This window comes from Mustelus asterias, chromosome 17, assembly GCF_964213995.1.
Source record: "Mustelus asterias chromosome 17, sMusAst1.hap1.1, whole genome shotgun sequence".
Classification (NCBI taxonomy): domain Eukaryota; kingdom Metazoa; phylum Chordata; class Chondrichthyes; order Carcharhiniformes; family Triakidae; genus Mustelus; species Mustelus asterias.
In genome coordinates this window covers 8,078,910-8,099,951 of record NC_135817.1, presented here as the reverse complement: position 1 = coordinate 8,099,951, position 21,042 = coordinate 8,078,910, and the positions used below count along the sequence as shown (strand labels likewise).

The 21,042-nt window shown below is 48.8% G+C and overlaps 1 protein-coding gene across 1 annotated transcript in view; it reads left to right on the top strand.

The window, feature by feature from the left end:
* gtf2f2a (general transcription factor IIF, polypeptide 2a) overlaps positions 1-10,081 on the top strand; it is a 315,225-nt gene extending 305,144 nt beyond the window's left edge. Inside the window, exon 10 of the mRNA XM_078232255.1 lies at positions 10,072-10,081. The gene's annotated coding sequence lies outside the window, so the exon portion shown is untranslated. The remainder of the gene's footprint in view (positions 1-10,071) is intronic.
* The last annotated feature ends 10,961 nt before the right edge of the window (positions 10,082-21,042 follow it).

Genomic DNA, 21,042 nt, shown 5'->3' with positions numbered 1-21,042 from the left:
GTGCACTTTTTCCAGCCTATTCTTGGTTTCGGTTTGGACTGCTCCTGGCTTTCTTTTCAACAAGGTGGTTTCTTCATTGCTTCAAAATGAAGTCTGTTTTCTCTTTGTAAATGTATCTGTTTGCCATTTGCAGTCACAGGTGAGCCTGCACTGTGAAGCATAAGAGCCTGTTTGACTAGGCCGCAAGGAGGCTTGCAGACTTTGATGTTGTCTTGAAACAACACTGAGACAGTCCGCTGAATGATTTCCCTGCTGGACTTCACTTTCAGTGACAATACAGACTTCGAGTGATGCCGAGACTGTTAGCAAAAAAAACCTGACTGCTCAAGACAGGATGATGACAGGTTAACATCCTTCACCATGACAAGTAGAGAGACTCGAGAAAGATTTAGAGAAAGGAACTAGGAGACATCACAAAATATACCCAAGTTTCATTGAGATGCTCAATACACAAGAGACAATTTCAATGCTGTTCTGTTTGAATTTAGATAGGATGTGACAGAGCAAGAAATACAGGCCTGTGGGTAATAAGAGTATTTACAATCACTCAATACTTTCCCAGTAAATCACACACACACACACACGTGTGTTACCCAACCATCATTATTTACAGGTGGACTGAAATATCGTCTTAATTTATGACTGAATTGTTTCCTCGACCTAAGTCTCCAGAAGTCATTATTTCTTGGTGCATGGATGACGCTGACAAGGCCGGAATTTATTACGTGTCCCCTGTTGCCCCTGAGAGCAATACAACTCAAGCATACAGTGCAGAACTGGAGTCACAAGTAGATCTGTCCATAGACACCCTTCCCTGGGAGAGGGGTATTAGTGAACCAGTTATGTTTATATGACAATCTGGCAGCTTTCCTCCCCTCATATACATCTCGGAGGAAGTGCTTTGCATTTGTTTTGCTGCCTGTGGACTAGAAGGCAGAGAGCCCTTTGCCATGCTCGGTTAGCCTTTTACTGGGTTAAGCCTTTGTTTTACACAAGTCTCACTTAGAGTGTGAATTGAGAAAATTAGATCAACATCAGGCAATGTGCAGAAGGACAGGCACCCACAATTTAGCGTGATTCCAAAGCAAGGGACTCATAACGAACAATATGATTGATGGAGCAACACATTATAATATTACACACCGAACTTCAACCCAACCCCTTTCAAACAAAAGAATACAAGCATACGTCCCGAGTAATTTAGGGAAGAAATTTTTAACATGTGACTGTGAAGATATTTTCTTGCAGAAAAATGAGCAATATTAGTAGATTAACTGATGGCGTGACCACTTAGCCCTACAATGTGGGCAGTATATCCTGGGACCTGCCTGATCACCTTTGAGGGTCCCCAGAGGAATATTTGACCGAGGACTCCTGAATTGGGCACACCTTTCTGTTCTTTTATTGCCTCTCCCCAGGCAGAGTTGGAGTGCTGGGGTGGGGGTGTGGCGGGCGGGGGGGGGGGGGGGGGGGGGGGGGTGGAATGAGCCAAGGATGGAGGGTTGGGTGAGAATGTGTCTGATGGTCTTTTCTTTATCCTTCAGAATTAAACATCAAAGGAACTATTTTCCAACCCTTTGAAATGTTACCGCTTACAAAGCATTGGAGGTGGAGAATTCACCCTGCCTAAAAACATTTAAAAACGGCAACAACTTGCATTTATATAACCACCGTGTCTCCCACCAATGCTATATGACCCGTTATGTATGTGCACTAGCCCACGTGGAGAGCACTGCCCAGCCTGACAGAAAGACTTTTTCAAATCGAAGGCCGAGCCCAAAGTGAAAGCAGCTAAAGGCTAAGAAAGCAGCCCGAAGGTGAAGGAAAAACGTAAAACAGCCCGAAGAAATTATATATATCTGATTCCAAAGACTCTTCTCAGAGCCACCCATGCCTCTCAGGAAAAATCTGACCCCTGTCCTGGTGCTGGGGACAGATTTCATGTGGAGGATCTTTGTGATCAATGATAAACAGATCCAGTCTGGTCTCCTTACTCAGTCTATACAGCATACAGACTGCATGTGTGCTAGATCAGGATCTGAATGTAGGTAAAATTGATAGCAGGAGTAAGGATCTCATTCATTTTGTTGGGGGCCATTATCATGATAAATATTCTACCTCAGTTGTTGGAGAATGAAAGTATGGAGCCCTCGAAACACTGGAACTGTACACGCACAGGGCTGGCAGCAAAAGCAGCCTCATATCACAGCTTTTATAGTCAAACATTCTTAAGGTGATTGAGAGGACCAAGCCTCATTAGAGACGTTAGGGCAGCTGACCAGAATCTTGGCAAAGAGATGAGTTTAAAGCAGTCACTTAAAGGACATAATGTCGAGAGACAGAGAGATTCAGGGAGTGAATGCCAGGACTTTGGACCCCGGGCAGCTGAAGGCACGGCACCAGTGGAGATTGGGTGCGGAGGTCTGTGAGGTGTTGTCGGGCTGGAGGAGATTACAGAGATATTTTATTTATTTGCATTACAAGTAGGCTTACATTAACACTGCAGTGAAGTTACTGTGAAAATCCCCTAGTCGCCACAATCCGGCGCCTGTTCAGTGAGAATTTAGCATGGCCAATGCACCTAACCAGCATGTCTTTTGGACTGTGGGAAGAAACCGGAGCACCCGGAGGAAACCCACGCAGACACGGGGAGAACGTGCAGACTCCGCACAGACAGTGACCCAAGCCGGGAATCGAACCCGGGTCCCTGACGTTGTGAGGCAGCAGTGCTGACCACTCTGCTACCATGCTGCCCCGGGAAGTCAGGGCAGGGCAGCTTGCTTTTACAAAAACTCTGTACAGCTTGTTTGACTGGGAATCGGCTCCAGCAGTGCAGGGCTCCCCACACTTCACTTTCACTCTGGATTGACACCAGGGAGTCACGTTGCGCTGCGGTGTAACTGGGGACAGAACCACACAGGAGCCAAGAGCCCTGTCTGTTATTGTGAGATGATTTTCGACGTTAGCAATTTATTGAACAGATTTTGATGCTATGGTCAGAAAGTGTCCAGTATTGACTAGTGCTCACTATTATACAGCTAGGATCTTCTCGAAGGAGATTCTATTCCACTTCACCATGCTGTCACCACACTTTGCTCTGGGACATGTTGGTGTTGATGTCAGTGCTGGGGATCCATATCAAATATATTCCATTTTCTGACCAGAGTGTCAATGTTTAACATGTGCCAGTTTGGTGGTGGTAGAATCTAGCCAGCTGCCCATCCTCTGAAGGTGAAACAGATGGTTTGACTCCACCATGCCCAGCTGGCAATGGAGGTGGTTCTTATGAATGGGGCTGGGCCTCTGCCATCAGAGGTGGGAAGAGGGGGCCCATGGCTCAGTTCCCAACTCCTACTCAAAGCCAGATCTGATGAGCCATGCCAACTGTAAGTGATTTTGATTGACAGAAGTCCCAGCACTCTTGATTTTAAACCTGATTTGGAGTGACTAGCACAATAGGCTTTAACTTTCTTCAGAGTGTTATGTACTTCCCAAGCGGGAATGTCGCACTGCACCAACAGTCGTCCTGTTGATTTTGGCGTTTAATTGGGATCGAGTTCCCCCTTCTGCTCTCTGTACACTTTGTCCTGCCAGATAACAGTGTACATAAGGCCGCTTTTGGGTGTTGGCAAGGCTCAGGGGGTGGCACACTTGCTTCTGAATCCAAAGGTTGTGGGTGCCAGTCCCACTCCAGAGACCACAGCAAATAATCTCCAGGGGGCTGCTGAGGGTGTGCTGCACAGTTGGAGATGCCTCTTAATCCCAGGTTTTGCCTCTTCTCCCTGGTGGATGTAGAAGATCCCGTGGCTCTGTCAGTGGAGCAGGAGAGCTCTCTCCAATCTCTCCTCCACCCAGCCAATTGTTATCCCTCAACCAAGTCCACAAAAGCAAATTATCTGGTTGTTTATCTTGTTGTTGTTTGTGGGATCTTCCTGTGCCCAAATTAGCTGTGCCATGTTTCTTACATCACAACAGTAGCGTGGTCCCTTTAAGGGGCCATTTACAAGCATGGTGTAAAGTGAGGCAGTCAGCACAGAACATGCAAAAAAAAATAGTTCATGCAACTCTGTTAAAAAAACTGGATATGGAACCCGACAAGGGACCCAATTCATATACAGTAAAGCAAATACAGTTAAACAAGGCGCCTCCTATAGTAAGTTAAACAAGGCACCTCTGATGGTAAACGGAAATTCTCTTAAAATGGAGGTCGACACAGAGCTACAGCCACAATCATTGGGGAGCAGGCATTTCGCTATCTACAAAAAGGTCTTCACCCATTGAAATTGAGTGAGTCAGGAAAGCTGCAGACAGATTGAATTTAGAATTATAGAATCCCTACAGTGCAGAAGGAGACCATTCGGCCCATCGCGTCTGCACCGACCACAATAACACCCAGGCCCTATCCCCATAACCCCATGCATTTACCCTAGCAGGTTCCCCTGACACTAAGGGGCAATTTAGCATGGCCAATCCACCTAACCCGCACATCTTTGGATTGTGGTAGGAAACCGGAGGACCCAGAGAAAACCCATGCAGACATGGGGTGAACATGCAAACTCCACACACAGTGACCCAAGCCGGGAATCGAACCTGGGTCCCTGGCGCTGTGAGGCAGCAGTGCTAACCACTGTGCTACCATGCTGTCCTGAATTTGTGATGAGTTTTTTTCCTGATGGTTTCCCCCTCTTGTCTTGTTGAGTTATGCTTGCTTATGTTTAACAATGTTCGTTCTGTTTCATTCACAGGTAAACTTCGAAGTTAAGGGGGAGGGGGGAAGGAGTCTGGTAGCGTGGCCCCTTTAAGGGGACGATCCCTGAGGGCTACATGATCGAGCCAGACCATGTGGAGAGCCAGCGTGGGAGGATGAACCAATTGGGAGCAAGGGCGTGTGTTAGGGGTTTGGGGAGAAACCTCAGTTGGAGCCGGGGGAACAGAGAGCGCAGTCACTGATGCGCGTTATCACACACGAGGCTTGAGATGCTCAAGGAAATAAAGGCTTTTATTTACTATTACAACGAAGCTACCATGTATAGTACACGATCCCAGACTGAGGGGTCCCAGACAGAGCAGTGACCTTTATACCTCTCCCAGGAGGCGGAGCCCGACTGGGATGTACCATAATAACTATAATACAAGGTGTAACAGCCCAACCCTAACCCCAACAGCAACAAGTAGAACAACCCATCCCTAACCCCAACAGCAACATATATACATACTCGTAGTACTGGCCAGACCCTGGCTCAGTACTACCTAGTGGGAACCAACGATGGTTCACCACATTCACCCCTCCTTTGAAGACAAAAGCCGGCGGGGTACAAAAAAAAACAGAATAATTTGTCATCAAACTATAAGTTCAGACGGTCAGGGGGACCGCACCGTCGTTGTGACCTCCTCAACACCGGTGATGACACCGGAGTAGGCACTCGCGGTGGCGTTCTCCCCAAGGCGATGTCCAACGGTTCCTCCACAATCTCACGGGCCGGCTGACCCCGAGGCGATGATAATCCGTTGAGTTCCGACACGCCCTGAAGTGGTGACCATCTCCTGGACTCAGGCAAGCTGTACACGGGAGTAAAAGGGTTAAGCAATGGTCCCGATGCTGCCCGCGCTGTGTCAGGAGGGGAAACAATAGTTGGGGGGTCTCTAACAGGAGGTATGGGAGCGACAGGGGTTTCTACGCCCCCTGCTGGCACCAGGTCTCGAATCGAGACCGTGTCCTCTCGCCCGTCAGGGTATGCCACATAGGCATACTGAGGGTTGGCGTGGAGGAGATGGACCTGTTCGACCAACGGGTTGGACTTGCGGGCCCTTACATGTCGCCGCAGGAGGACAGGTCCTGAGTACGTCAACCAAGACGGTAATGAGGTCCCCGAGGAAGACTTCCGAGGGAATGAAAACAGCCTCTCATGAGGAGTAGCGTTGGTTGCCGTACACAGGAGTGAGCGTATGGAATGGAGCGCATCAGGGAGCACCTCTTGCCAACGGGAGACTGGAAGGCTTTTTGACTTCAACGCCGGTAAGACAGCCTTCCAGACTGTAGCATTCTCACGTTCCACCTGTCCGTTACCCCTAGGGTTGTAGCTCGTGGTTCTACTAGAGGCAATCCCGTATGAGAGCAGGTATTGCCTCAAGTCATCGCTCATGAACGACGAGCCCCTATTGCTGTGAATGTAGCAGGGGTACCCGAACAGAGTAAAAAGATCACGGAATGCCTTGATAACCGTGGCAGCGGATGTATCAGAGCAGGGAATAACAAAAGGGAATCTCGAGTACTCATCAATGATGTTGAGGAAGTACACATTCCGATCTGTCGAGGGAAGGGGGCCCTTAAAGTCGACACTCAGTGTTTCGAAGGGACGAGTGGCCTTGACTAGTTGTGCCCGGTCAGGTCGGCAAAAGTGCGGTTTGCATTCCGCGCATACCCGACAACTTCTCATTATGGACCTGACATCCTCCACCGAGTAGGGCAGATTGCGGGCTTTTACGAAGTGGTAGAGCCGAGTGACCCCAGGATGGCATAGGTCATTATGGAGAGCCTGCAAACGGTCCTCCTGTATACTGGCGCATACCATGCGACAGGGCATCCGAGGGCTCGTTGAGTTTCCCTAATTATAGGTGGAGAGTTCGATTCTCCACCTCAAGGTCTTGTCGTTCTTGATCTTGCCCCGCAGCGTGTTATTGAACATGAACGCCACGGACCGCTGGTCCATGATCAGGGTGAACCGTTTTCCCGCCAAGTAATGGCGCCAATGCCTGACGGCCTCCACCATGGCCTGGGCCTCCTTTTTCACCGTTGAATGTCGAATTTCGGGGCCTTGGAGGGTGCGGGAAAAAAAGGCGACGGGCCTGCCCGCCTGGTTAAGTGTGGCAACCAGGGCGAAATCTGATGCATCGCTCTCCACCTGAAAGGGGATGGACTCATCAACAGCGTGCATCGTGGCTTTCGCGGTGTCGGCTTTTAGTGTATCAAAGGCCAATCGAGCCTCTGGTGTTAGGGGAAAAGAGGTAGACTTGATGAGCGGACGGGCTTTGTCCGCGTAATTGGGAACCCACTGTGCATAGTAAGAGAAGAAGCCTAAGCATCTTCTCAGTGCTTTTGCGCTAGTGGGCAGGGGAAGTTCAAGGAGGGGACGCATACGGTCTGGATCAGGGCCAATGACCCCGTTTTCCACCACGTATCCGAGGATGGCTAAACGGCGCGTACGAAATACACACTTCTCCCTGTTGTAAGTCAGATTCAGGCGAGATGCAGTGCGTAGGAACTTAAGGAGATTTGTGTCGTGGTCCTGCTGGTCATGGCCGCAGATGGTGACGTTATCCAGGTACGGGAAGGTAGCCCGCAGTCCGTTATGGTCCATCATTCGGTCCATAGCACGCTGGAAGACCGAGACCCCATTGGTGACACCAAAAGGAACCCTGAGAAAGTGATACAAGCGACCATCCGTCTCAAAAGCCGTGTATTGTCGGTCCTCTGGGCGAATGGGGAGTTGGTGGTAGGCAGACTTGAGGTCTATGGTGGAGAACACCCGGTACTGCGCAATCTGGTTGACCATGTCAGATATGCGCGGGAGGGGATACGCATCCAGCTGCGTGTATCTATTAATGGCCTGATTATAGTCAATGACCATCCGGGGTTTGTTCCCACTCTTGACCACCACGACCTGCGCTCTCCATGGACTAGCGCTAGATTGTATGATCCCTTCCTTGAGGAGCCGCTGAACTTCAGATCGAATGAAGATCAGATCCTCAGCGCTGTAACGCCTACTCTTAGTCGCGATGGGCTTGCAGCCTGGCACAAGATTCTGGAACAGGGAGGGTGTGGTAATCTTCAGCGTCGAGAGGCTACAGGCGGGGCGTGTTGGGCAATTTGGAAGCTGCTGTTCTCCCACTGAAAGCGGAGGGAGTGGCCCACCGTACTGTAGGGTTACACTCTTCAAGTGGACCATGAAATTTAGTCCGAGGAGTATTGGCGCGCAAAGGTGCGGTAACACCAGGAGCTTGAAGCGCTCGTAAACCGTGCCCTGCACCGTTAAATTTACCACACAACTCCCTAGCACGGTGACAGACCGGGACCTTGATGCCATCGAAATCGTCTGTTTGACAGGTTGGATCTGGAGGCCACACCGCTTCACAGCGTCTGGGTGAATAAAACTCTCAGTGCTCCCGCTGTCAAACAGACAATAAATCAAGTGTTTGTTTACCTGAATGTCCATCATAGACTTGTCGAGTCTGTGAGGCTTGGCCTGGTCCAGGATGATCGACGCCACCGTTGGTTCGTGAGCGCCACTGCAGGCAGCTGAGATAGATGAGGATGACCCCTGCTGGTCGTTCGCGGTCAGTGCCGACCAACATGGCTGCTCCCATAGGTCGCACGTGGGTGATGGCGCCAAAATCAGCTACCCCTGGTGGTCGCGCATCTCTTGCGACTCCGTCGACTGTAATGGCGGCGTCCTGGCCTCGCACGTGGACGAAACCCTCGACGATGCCGATGACGAAGAACCGGGCTCCGGGGAGTCGCAGGCCACACTGCTGTTCCTGGAAGTAAGTTTGGATCGGCATACCTTCGAATAGTGCCCCTTCTTACCGCAGGCGGAGCACAACACCGCTTTAGCAGGACATCGCTGCCGAGTGTGCTTCACTCCCCCACAGAAGTAACACCGTGGGCCGCCCGGAGCTGCGGCCGTCATCAGGCCCAAGTGTGGGCACGCCATCATGCAGCTTTTCGAACCCGAGGGACGAGGAGGGATCAGCGACTGCTCCTGCCACATTGTCTCCACATGGTCTTCGGGATACAATACTAGGCTTTTGGAGGCCGTTTCCAACGTATCCGCTAGTTCTATCGACTTAGTGAGATCAAGATTACCTTGCTCCAACAGTCTGAGTCGGATATAAGATGATCCGATTCCCGCCACAAACGCATCTCGAGCGAGGTCGTTCATGTTCTGGTCTGCCGACACTGCTTTGCAGTTACAGCCCCTGGCTAGCTGTAGGAGCTCGTTCACATACTCTTCCGTCGTTTCCCCAGGCTGCCGTCGTCGAGTGGCTAAGAGATATCGAGCATGCATCTCGTTTGGCGGTTTAATGTAACGCTTCTTAAGAAGCTCGAGGGCCCTTGTGTAGTCGGTGGCCGCACGGATCGCGAGATATACGGTGTCGCTTACCCTCGCGTGGAGGACCCGGAGTCTGTCGTCGTCTGTGGTGACCGCTGCGGAGGCTGCAAGGTAGTCCTCAAAATATTTCAACCAGTGGTCGAAGGTGTTAGAGGCGCCCGCCGCACGTGGATCCAGTGTAAGACGTTCGGGTTTTAACATTTGCTCCATACTCTCTGTATCGTTTTCTTTTTTTTTTAAACGACGAGAGTTTAATTAATAGTAAATAAAATTGATGCGCGTTATCACACACGAGGCTTGAGATGCTCAAGGAAATAAAGGCTTTTATTTACTATTACAACGAAGCTACCATGTATAGTACACGATCCCAGACTGAGGGGTCCCAGACAGAGCAGTGACCTTTATACCTCTCCCAGGAGGCGGAGCCCAACTGGGATGTACCATAATAACTATAATACAGGTGTAACAGCCCAACCCGAACCCCAACAGCAACAAGTAGAACAACCCATCCCTAACCCCAACAGCAACATATATACATACTCGTAGTACTGGCCAGACCCTGGCTCAGTACTACCTAGTGGGAACCAACGATGGTTCACCACAGTCATGTCTTTAGTTCTGTCTGACCATCACCTGTATACACATTTATATTATTGGCAATAAACCCTTCTTAAACTGAAGTCACAACGAGTTGCCCTCAAGTTATCACAAGTGACTAAATTCTTTTGGCTGTAAAATGTTTTGGGACGTGACAGAGGATGTGAAAGGGTCCTCAGGAATGCGAGTTCCTTCTTGTGTTTGAGTGAAAAGATTGAGTCATGTTTGTGTAGCCTCTTCTGTCTTACACGGCTTTATAACTGGAAGCAGGAAGCTGGGTTGGAGGGCACAGTGATAATGGCAGCTGTCAGCTTGGATGCTGCTCTTCTTGTGACAGCGATTGCGTTTGAACCTTTGGCTGCAGCAAGTGAGAAAAGGCCTCCCTCCTGGAGTGTGGTTTCCAGGCAAAGACTGGCAAGGCCCAGACAGGCCACATGAGTTCTCACTTCAGGTGGGATGGAGCTCTCAGCTCAGGAACGGAGGTAGGTGGAGTGAAACACTGACACGTCAAAACACTGCCAGAGCGAAGAAATGAAAGAAAATGAAATGTAACTCGGGGGAACAATCGGTCACAAAAATGATAAATATTCATCATTTGACGGCTGTAAATCAATGGATGGATCTTTTTCAAAAATTGCATGGAGCAATTTCTAATTTTCTTTTGAGTTTTGAGCACAACATGGGCTTCCCTGCTGGGAAGGAGATGAGCAGTTATCAGAGTGCTGGGCATCATCCCTCTGTAAACTGTACCCCACTTTGAGGATTTATTTAGTGTGATCAGAACAAAACAAAGCCTTGTCTGTAGTTAGATGGAGTTCCTTAAGCCTGCCCTTGAATTTAGCCAGTGGACACACCCCAACAATAGAAGTCATTGTTTGGACAATGTTTGAAGTCATTGGGTGGCCTTGGTGACCCCACTGATGTTGGGTGGCTGCACAGAGTCCTTGGCCAGTCTGGACATGGTTTCATAGGGCCCTACTGTCGCCATGGGAGGTCAAAGGGTTGTGGGCAAGCAGTGGGGTCTGCGATGAGGGAGTGGTTTCCAGTGGATGTTTCCTCCTGCTAATCGTCCTGCCACAGCTCCTCAGCTGTTGCTCCTTGGCATGGTGGGTTTAACCAAGTAGGGTGTCAGGAGTCCCGGAGAGCCTCTTCAAGCGGGGTGGAAGAACATTTGATCTCAGGATATTGGAAGGATTTGTCAGGAAAACTCAAACTGAATATCACATCACAATCTAATGGTGTTGCCAATTTATCAATTGGCAGGAGGGGCACCAGTGGTAGGTGGAGGCGGCCATTGAATAAAGCCAGGCTTGGCCTGGAATAGACCAGTAGGTTGCCTGTTGCAATTCCCCTCCGGATGAGGGAGGTTGGGGGAAATGTTGCTCAGGATTGGGAGCCAGGAGAGGTGAGTTGGTCAAAGAGTACCCGCGATAAAGTACATTGTTGAGTTGAGTTGCACAGTGAAAGGTTTGGTGTGGCAGATTGGTACCATACAGGGGCACGGTCTTCTGCAGTTGAGTACATGGTCATAAGAGCAAAGGTCTTAACCCGTGACCTCCATGAGGTACCAGCCAGTTTACCAAGAGAGATATTGTGGGCTTTAATTTTTTCTACGTGAGGGTTCTGTCATGTGTGACACCTAAATAAACAAGAGGTACACTGTTTACAGTGAAATGTGATTAAGGTGACTGGTCTGACAGTTTAGTTCAAAAATGCAATGTGTAAGCACGCTTACCAATTGGCAAGCTCCCACTATTTAACAGAGATTTCTTTCATTGTGGCGCATCTCTGAGTCAGAAGATTGTGGATCTCTCAAGAGAGACTGAGCACATAATAACTGATATACGAGGCACGTTTTTTTACACAGAGGGTGGTGGGTGCCTGGAACTCGCTGAGGGGGAGATAGTGAAAACAGATACGATAGTGACTTTAAGGGGCGTCTTGACAAATACATGAATAGGATGGGAATAGAGGGATATGGTCCCTGGAAGGGTAAGGGGTTTTAGTTCAGTCGGGCAGCATGGTCAGTACAGGCTTGGAGGGCCGAAGGGTCTGTTCCTGTGCAGTATTTTTCTTTGTTCTTTGTATAATCTAGGCTGGCACGCCAATGCAATACTGAAGGGATTTTGCATTGTCAAAGGCGTCGCCTTTTAGATGAGATGTTAAACCCAAGACACTGTCTCTTCTTAGTTTTAAAGAAAAGAATCATATGTGCCATATTCTTCTTCATTTTGAAGAAGAGTTATTCCAATATTTATTCCTCAACCAGCATCACTAAAACAGATGTACTGGTCGTTATCATATTGCTGTTTGTGGGAGCTTGCTGTGCACAAATTGTGTTTTTTATATTACTACAGCGGCTGCATTTCCAAAGAAAGAAAAGGTATGCCATGGAACAGGCTGTGAATCATGAGTTCCAAATGTCTTCATCCAAGAATCAAAATACTGGGCAAAAAATATACTTCTTCAGTGAGATTTCATCAGAAAATCATTGCAAATACTGAGACCTACCAGTGTGATAAGAAGACTGAAATGAATAGAGCTCACATTGAGATATAAACATTGAGAAGAATAAAATTCACAGCGTGATACAAACATTGAAATAAAAGTCACAGCGAGTTGTAACCATTGAGAAGAATATTCCTTAACAGCAAGATACCTCTGAAATTGTTTGAAGATATAATTCATGGTGGGATTACGGCTGTATTGCCTGCTTTTGTAGCTAAAGTGTTACACCAGAGTCCTGATAGGAGCCAGAATAGGCCTTTCAGCCCCTTGAGCCTGTTCCTCATCTTCTAATAATTAACAATGGGCAGGATTCTCCGGACTTATCCTTGGAGGGGGGGCCCATTGGGAGAACGGAAAATTTGACGTTTCAGCCAGAACTCCATTCACTTTCAGCGGCACCGGAGACGTAAACAAGGATGGAAGTATGGTAGCACAATGGTTAGCACTGCTGCCTCACAGTGCCAGGGATCCGGGTTCGATTCCCGGCTTGGGTCACTGTCTGCGTGGAGTTTGCATGTTCTCCCCATGTCTGCATGGGTTTCCTCCGGGCGCTCCAGTTTCCTCCCACAATCCAAAGATGTGCCAAAGACGAATTGGCCATGCTAAATTCTCCCTCAGTGTACCCGAACAGGCGCCGGAGTGTGGCGACTAGGGGATTTTCACAGTAACTGCATTGCAGTGTTACTGTAAGCCCAGTGACGCATAAATAAACTTTAAGATTTCGGCCAGTGTCTTATGTTAAATCTAATTGCTTGTTTAAACTTAACACTTGAAAAGCAGAGAAATATTTTGTCTCAGCCAGTTGTTTCTGTGCCATTGCTAATTGCTCTTTATTTAAGAAATCAAAAATGTTCCCGCGCTGCAGCTTGCACGAATTGAAGGGCTGATCTAGCATTTGAAATTAGGCAATTAACATTTAATTAGACAAGCAAAATTGTTGTTTTAAAGCAGTCCCACGAGAGGTATCTTATTAGTTAATTCTAGTACTTTAAATTTTGTCAAATATTTACGAAAATTGCTTTTAGGATGCTAATGAAGTGCTAATCTAAAATGATCCTCTTGGGCTTGCAAGAGAAACAGCCTTTACATAATGGGTGTGGGGGATAGTGAAAAGAACATCTCTGACAGGATATTTCACAAGAAACTACTTTACTCTCCATACATGTGGTAATCATTGGTATTATTCCCCTTCTCCCTATTCTCAATGTCAGAAACCCGAACGGATGGCACTTTATTTCAGATTAGCCTCTGGCTCATACTCCAATTATTGCACCATGATTCCCTGGTTAGGTTAATTTGGCTGATCTGCTCCAAGTCATAATCTGCCCCCCCCCGTGTATCCCTGCAGGAAACCTTATCTGTCCAATTCCCGGCTTCAGAGTGCTGCTCTGCTCTGACAGCTTGTTACCATCACTTCAATGGGGCCCCTCATGTGCCTGGACTGTTCATGTCATTCTTCAGGGCTGTGACAACCGGCCACTTCTGAAACAGCATTCACCTTTCCTCTTGTTACTCTTCCCTGTCTGCTGTGCTGACAGGCATTCCCGTGACCTGTTATCAAACCCTCTATTTATTCAGAGGAATACAAAGGTGCGATGTATCATAATCATTGAGGCCGGAGATGTCTCAAACAAAAGCAATCCGGAGGCCTCGCATGTCAACATACAATGTAAGAAGTCTCACAACACCAGGTTAAAGTCCAGCAGGTTTATGTGGAATCACGAGCTTTCAGAACTCTGCTCCTTCGTCGGGTGAATGGAGTAGCTCTCGGAAAGCTTGTGATTCCACATAAACCTCTCCGCCAGCATCTCCACAACATGCAATGCAATGGCAAGACAGGACATATCCTCAGCTTCTTTGATTATCTTTCTAGAGAGAGCTGGAGTTGTAGTTTTGACGAAGGCAGATTCTGAGTATGTTTCCATAGAGAGCACTGGGATTGGGGGCCTCCTGTGACAGATTGACATTGAGCAAGACCTGGCCCAGGACAGGAGTGAACAATAAATGGAAAGAAGCGGACATTGACAGCTTTGGGCAGCAGTGTCCCAGTTGGGAAGGGGAGGGAGGGTGTCTGTCACCAGCATTACCCGTGAGTGATAAGATCTTAGAATCTTAGAAACCCTACAGCACAGAAAGAGGCCATTCGGCCCACCGAGTCTGCACCGTCCACAATCCCACCCAGGCCCTATCCCCATATCCTTACATATTTACCCACTAATCCCTCTAACCTACGCATCCCAGGACATTAAGGGCAATTTTTTAGCATGGCCAATCAACCTAACCCGCACATCTTTGGACTGTGGGAGGAAACCGGAGCACCTGGAGGAAACCCACGCAGAAACGAGGAGAATGTGCAAACTCCACACAGACAGTGACCCAAGCCGGGAATCCAACCCAGGTCCCTGGAGCTGTGAAGCAGCAGTGCTAACCACTGTGCTACCGTGCCGCCCAAAACTTTAAGCTATGAAACATAATGCCTCTGACACTAAGGGGCAATTTAGCACGGCCAATCCACCTAACCTGCACAGCACAAGAGTCTCTTTCGTCACATCTTTCATTCAGTCACCCAAGCTGGGAATTGAACCCGGGTCCCTGGCGCTGTGAGGCAGCAGTGCTAACCATTGTGCCATCGTAAAGATGGACATTTTTAAGATGGTGAAGAACCTCCACCACAGTGACCCAGGACCCTCAAACACTGAATGCTAAAATTCAAACAATCGAAAGTAAATGGGGAAACTGAGCAAGAACAAATGACAGAGTAGATTTACATAACAGTGTATAGAAACAGGCCCAACAGGTTTATATATTAGAGCTTATGCTCTAAATGAACCTCCCCACCCTTTCTTCACCTGACCCTATCAGTGTGTCCTTCTAATATTTTTATTTCATATCATAGAATCATAGAATCCCTACAGTGCAGAAGGAGGCCCATTCGGCCCATCGAGTCTGCACCGACCACAATCCCACCCAGGCCCTACCCCCACATATTTACCCGCTAATCCCTCTAACCTACGCATCTCAGGACTCTAAGGGGCAATTTTTAACCTGGCCAATCAACCTAACCCGCACATCTTTGGACTGTGGGAGGAAACCGGAGCACCCGGAGGAAACCCACGCAGACACGAGGAGAATGTGCAAACTCCACACAGACAGTGACCCGAGCCGGGAATCGAACCCGGGACCCTGGAGCTGTGAAGCAGCAGTGCTAACCACTGTGCTACCGTGCCGCCCCAGAAAGTGAAATCATAGAATCTTGCAGTGCTGAGGAGGGCCATTCAGCCCATTGAGTCTGCACTGACCACAATCCCACCCCAGCCCTATCCCTGTGACCCAATGCATTGACCCTAGCTAGCCCCCCCGACACTAAAGGGCAATTTAGCATGGCCAATCCACCTAACCTGCACATCTTTGGACTGTGAGAGGAAACTAAAGCACCCAGAGGAAATCCACGCAGACAAGGGGAGAATGTGCAAACTCCTCACAGACAGTGTCCCAAGCCGGGAATCGAACCCCAGACCCTGGCGCTGTGAGGCATCAGTGCTAACTACTGTGCCACCATGCCGCTCCACTATTATTTGTTTGTGGGATGTGGGCGTCGCTGGCTGGGCCAGCATTTATTGCCCATCCCGGAGGCATTTAAGAGTCAACCACATTGCTATGGATCTGGAGTCACAAGAAGGCCAGACCAGGTAAGGATGTCAGATTTCCTTCCCTAAAGAACATTAGTGAATCAGATGAGTTTTTATGACAACTGACAATGGTTTCATGGTTATCATTAGACTTTTAATTCCAGGTTTTGATTGAATTCTATTTTCACCATCTGCCATGTGGGATTCGAACCCGGGTCACTATTTCCCTATGTCTCTAGTTACTAGTCTAGTGACAATGCCACGACACCATCATCTCCCCATTGAGTCACATTCAGCATTCCTCTGCATGAAGATATGAGAGAAGATTAACTGTGCGTTGGCTGAGCTGGGTCTCTCCACGTGAGCCAACTTTCCAGTTATTCAGAAGAATACAAAGGTGCGATGTATCATGATAATTGAGGCCACAGGTGTCTCAAACAAAAGCACTCTGAAAGCCTTGCGTGTCACCACTGTATGTAAGTAGCCTAATTCTGTTTATTAGCAGCTCTGATGTGGAGATGCCGGCGTTGGACTGGGGTAAACACAGTTAGAAGTCTCACAACACTAGGTTAAAGTCCAACAGGTTTATTTGGTAGCAAACGCCACTAGCTTTCGGAGCGCTGCCCCTTCATCAGGTGAGTGGGAGGTCTGTTCACAAACAGGGCATACAGAGACACAAACTCAATTTACAGAATAATGATTGGAATGCGAGTCTTTACAGCTAATCAAGTCTTAAAGGTACAGACAATGTGAGTGGAGAGAGCGTTAAGCACAGGTTAAAGAGCTGTGTATTGTCTCCAGACAGGACAGTTACTGAGATTTTGCAAGTCCAGGCAAGTCGTGGGGGTCACAGATAGTGTGACATGAACCCAAGATCCCGGTTGAGGCCGTCCTCATGTGTGCGGAACTGGGCTATCAGTCTCTGCTCAGCGACTCTGCGCTGTCATGTGTTGTGAAGGCTGCCTTGGAGGACGCTTACCTGAAAATCAGAGGCCGAATGCCCGTGACCGCTGAAGTGTTCCCCAACAGGAAGAGAACAGCCTTGCCTGGTGATTGTCGAGTGGTGTTCATTCATCCATTGTCATAGCGTATGCATGGTTTCCCCAATGTACCATGCCTCGGGGCATCCTTTCCTGCAGCGTATCAGGTAGACAACGTTGACCGAGTTGCAAGAGTATGTACCTGGTGGATGGTGTTCTCACGTGAGATGATGGCATCCGTGTCAATGATCCGGCACGTCTTGCAGAGGTTGCTGTGGCAGGGTTGTGTGGTGTGGTGGTCACTGTTCTCCTGAAGGCTGGGTAGTTTGCTGCGGACAATGGTCTGTTTGAGGTTGTGCGGTTGTTTGAAGGCAAGAAGGGGGGGTGTGGGGATGGCCTTGGCGAGATGTTCGTCTTCATCAATGACATGTTGAAGGCTCCGGAGGAGATGTCGTAGCTTCTCTGCTCCGGGGAAGTACTGGACAATGAAGGGTACTCTGTCCATGTGTCCCGTGTTTGTCTTCTGAGGAGGTCGGTGCAGTTTTTCGCTGTGGCGCATCGGAACTGTCGATCGATGAGTCGAGCGCCATACCCTGTTCTTATGAGGGCATCTTTCAGCGTCTGGAGGTGTCTGTTGCGATTCTCCACATCTGAGCAGATCCTGTGTATACGGAGGGCTTGTCCGTAGGGGATGGCTTCTTTAACGTGTTTAAGGTGGAAGCTGGAGAAGTGGAGCATCGTGAGGTTATCCGTGGGCTTGCGGTATAGTGAGGTGCTGAGGTGACTGTCCTTGATGGAGATGCGTGTGTCCAAGAATGCAACTGATTCCGGAGAGTAGTCCATGGTGAGTCTGATGGTGGGATGGAACTTGTTAATGTCATCATATAGTTGTTTCAGTGATTATTCACCATGAGTCCAAAGGAAGAAAATATCATCGATGTATCTAGTGTATAGCATCGGTTGAAGGTCCTGTGCAGTGAAGAAGTCTTGTTCGAACCTGTGCATGAAGATGTTGGCATATTGAGGTGCGAATTTGGTCCCCATGGCAGTTCCGTGTGTCTGGATGAAGAACTGGTTGTTGAAGGTGAAGACATTGTGGTCCAGGATGAAGCGGATGAGTTGTAAAATTGCATCTGGAAACTGGCAGTTGTTGGCGTTGAGTACTGAGACAGTTGCAACAATGCCATTGTCATGGGGGATGCTGGTGTAGAGTGCCGAGACATCCATTGTGACGAGGATTGCTCCTGGTTCAGCTGCTCCATGTGTGTCGTGACAAAAGCTGGGGGTTCTTTGTACAATGGGTTTCAGGATGCCCTCGCAGAGGTTCTCGCACAGGGTCCCATTGCCCGATATGATGGGACGGCTGGGTGTGTTTGCCTTGTGTATCTTCGGGAGGCAGTAGAGATCTCCAACGTGGGGAGTACGTGGGATGAGAACACGGAGGGTGCTCTGAAGGTCCAGATCAAAGGTCTTGATCAGAGTGTTGAGGTGACGGGTGTGTTCTTTGGTCGGATCTGTGGGTAACTGTCTGTAGTGTTCCTCGTTGTTCAGTTGTCGGTACACTTCTTTGCAGTAATCCGTTCTGTTCAGTGTGACAATGGCCCCTCCTTTGTCTGCTGGTTTGATGACAATGTTGCGGTTGGTCTTGAGAGCGCGGATGGCGTTGCGTTGTGCTTGGATGATGTTCGGGGCTGTCTTGTGAGTACGGCTGATGAATTTGGTGTTGAAGCACCTCCTGATGGCTTGGACATACATGTCAAGTCGAGGGCAGTAGCCTTCTGGAGGAGTCCAATTCGACTCTTTCCTCTTCAGTTGCTGCACTGTGGATCTCTCTGTCGGCTGTTCCGGTTCATTGGCTGTCTCATTGTGTTCGCTGTTGGTCTCTTGGGGTTTGTGGAAGAACTCCCGCAGCCTCATTCGCCTGATGAATTCCTCTGTGTCTGCTGCGAGACTGATGGGGTCTATTTTGATGGTGGGGCAAAAATTGAGCCCTCGGCTGAGAACTTCGATTTCATCTGGTTGAAGTGTGTAGTCCGACAAGTTGACAATGGACTTCCCTGCAGTGGTACTGTTTTCCACTGTGGTACCGGGGGAGGCTTGGTTGCTGCTGGTGGTGATGCCGAGTTTCTCAAGTTTCCTGTTCTTGGTGTGCATGTAGATGGTGTCGTTCCTTTGTCTTGTCTGCTTGGCAGAGTTTTGCAGCAGGTCTGCGTCCTGGTTGCAAGTTGAGAATATGGATTCTATCTTGGTTTCCAGGCTGCGGCGTTTGCTGTAGAGCTGGTGTATGAGGAGGTTGAGGAGTGTGAGAGAGGTGCGACGGCAAAGTCTCTCAGCGTAGTCTTTGTTATAGGTTGACTTGAGTGGGTTCGTGATCTGTAGTCCTTTCGGTATCTTGTCTGCTTTCTTGCATCTTTGTAGAAACTTGACGTCTGTGTCAACTCATCGATCGACAGTTCCAACGCGCCACAGCGAAAAACCGCAACGACCTCCTCAGAAGACAAACACAGGACACATGGACAGAGTACCCTTCGTTGTCCAGTACTTCCCCGGAGCGGAGAAGCTACAACATCTTCTCCGGAGCCTTAACATGTCATTGATGAAGACGAACATCTCGCCAAGGCCCTCCCCACACCCCCACTTCTTGCCTTCAAACAACCGCACAACCTCAAACAGACCATTGTCCGCAGCAAACTACCCAGCCTTCAGGAGAACAGTGACCACCACACCACACAACCCTGCCACAGCAACCTCTGCAAGACGTGCCGGATCATCGACACGGATGCCATCATTTCACGTGAGAACACCATCCTCCAGGTACATGGTACATACTCTTGCAACTCGGCCAACGTTGTCTACCTGATACGCTGCAGGAAAGGATGTCCCAAGGCATGGTACATTGGGGAAACCATCCAGACGCTACGATAACGGATGAATGAACACCGCTCGACAATCACCAGGCAAGACTGTTCTCTTCCTGTTGGGGAACACTTCAGCGATCACGGGCATTCGGCCTCTGATCTTTGGGTAAGCGTTCTCCAAGGCGGCCTTCACGACACATGACAGCGCAGAGTCGCTGAGCAGAGACTGATAGCCAAGTTCTGCACACATGAGGACGGCCTCAACCGGGATCTTGGGTTCATGTCACACTATCTGTAACCCCCACGACTTGCCTGGACTTGCAAAATCTCAGTAACTGTCCTGTCTGGAGACAATACACATCTCTTTAACCTGTGCTTAACCTTCTCTCCACTCACATTGTCTGTACCTTTAAGACTTGATTAGCTGTAAAGACTCGCATTCCAATCATTATTCTGTAAATTGAGTTTGTGTCTTTATATGCTCTGTTTGTGAACAGATCTCCCACTCACCTGACGAAGGAGCAGCGCTCCGAAAGCTAGTGGCGTTTGCTACCAAATAAACCTGTTGGACTTTAACCTGGTGTTGTGAGACTTCTTTCTGTATTAGCAGCTCCCCATTTTTATCATCTTTTCTGATATTTTTTTGAAAGCCTTTAAGAGTTGAAAATTGCTCCGATGAATTGAATTGCCTCCTATACCCACTAAATTACCCATTCCATTGCCCTTGGTTAGTTGCCTTCTTGAACCCTAAATACATAGTGCTGTTAGGAAGGGATCTCCAAAACTTTGACCCAGTGACTGTGGAAGAATGGCAATATTAGTTCCAAAAAAAAGCTCTTGAAACTTTTCATCTGGTACCCATCGGAATAGATGCAAGATTACCAACTGTAAAGGAAACAACAATTTAGACAGCATGAGAAAAGAGTGCTGATTGGTTGGCAAGTTTATTCTGACTGGTGGAGGCATTGCCATGGAGAGTACATCAGGGAACAATTAACTGCCAGGTTTTTGTTTCAATTCAAGCCAGGCAAGTTGACTTGGATTGGCCCTGGTGCATTATCTGTGACTATTTTTGGGTTACTCACCTGGCCCGGCTCTTCAGGTCTCCGGGGGTGGTGGGGGTGGGGGGGGGGGGGGGGCGGGGGGCGGGGGGGTGTGCAGTCGGTTCTTCTGTCTCCATGTTTGGGTCAGCAACCTCAGGACCATCCTTAATTGATGGGCCCTCGGGCAGCCACTGAGGGGGTGGCCTGTGGTAAAACTGCCAAGCACGATCTGCCAGTAACTGTAGGTCCACGACTCACTTTTTACTTTGATATTGGGGCGCTGATTGCCCCTTGTTAAAACCGGTCAGGTGCTTTTA